The sequence below is a fragment of the Myotis davidii genome, unplaced genomic scaffold (genome assembly GCF_000327345.1).
Source record: "Myotis davidii unplaced genomic scaffold, ASM32734v1 scaffold586, whole genome shotgun sequence".
NCBI lineage: Eukaryota > Metazoa > Chordata > Mammalia > Chiroptera > Vespertilionidae > Myotis > Myotis davidii.
This window is the reverse complement of record NW_006296809.1, coordinates 494697-495004: the sequence shown is the minus strand read 5'-3', so window position 1 is coordinate 495004 and position 308 is coordinate 494697.

Here is a 308-nt window from a genome sequence, read left to right as displayed (position 1 = left end):
GCGTATCCAGCCTCCAGCCCCAGCGGGTGCAGTACCGCAGTCGCTTTGGTCGCCCCGCGCACTCCACTTCCGTCGCCGGGATCACAGGCCTGTCGCAGTTCCGGAACCTCCCTTCCGCCTGCCTCGGCGAACGAGTCCTGCTGGGCGCGAGTTCGGCCGCGCAGGCGCAGAGGGCTTCCCCTGGGATTCTGGGAGATGTAGTTTTCTCAATGGATCCGCAGGGCTGCGGGCGTGGCGTGGCGGCTCCTCTGGCCGGAAACCGTGGCTTTCTGGGCCCGCTGGGGCCTGAGCCGACGCGGAGTCGGGCT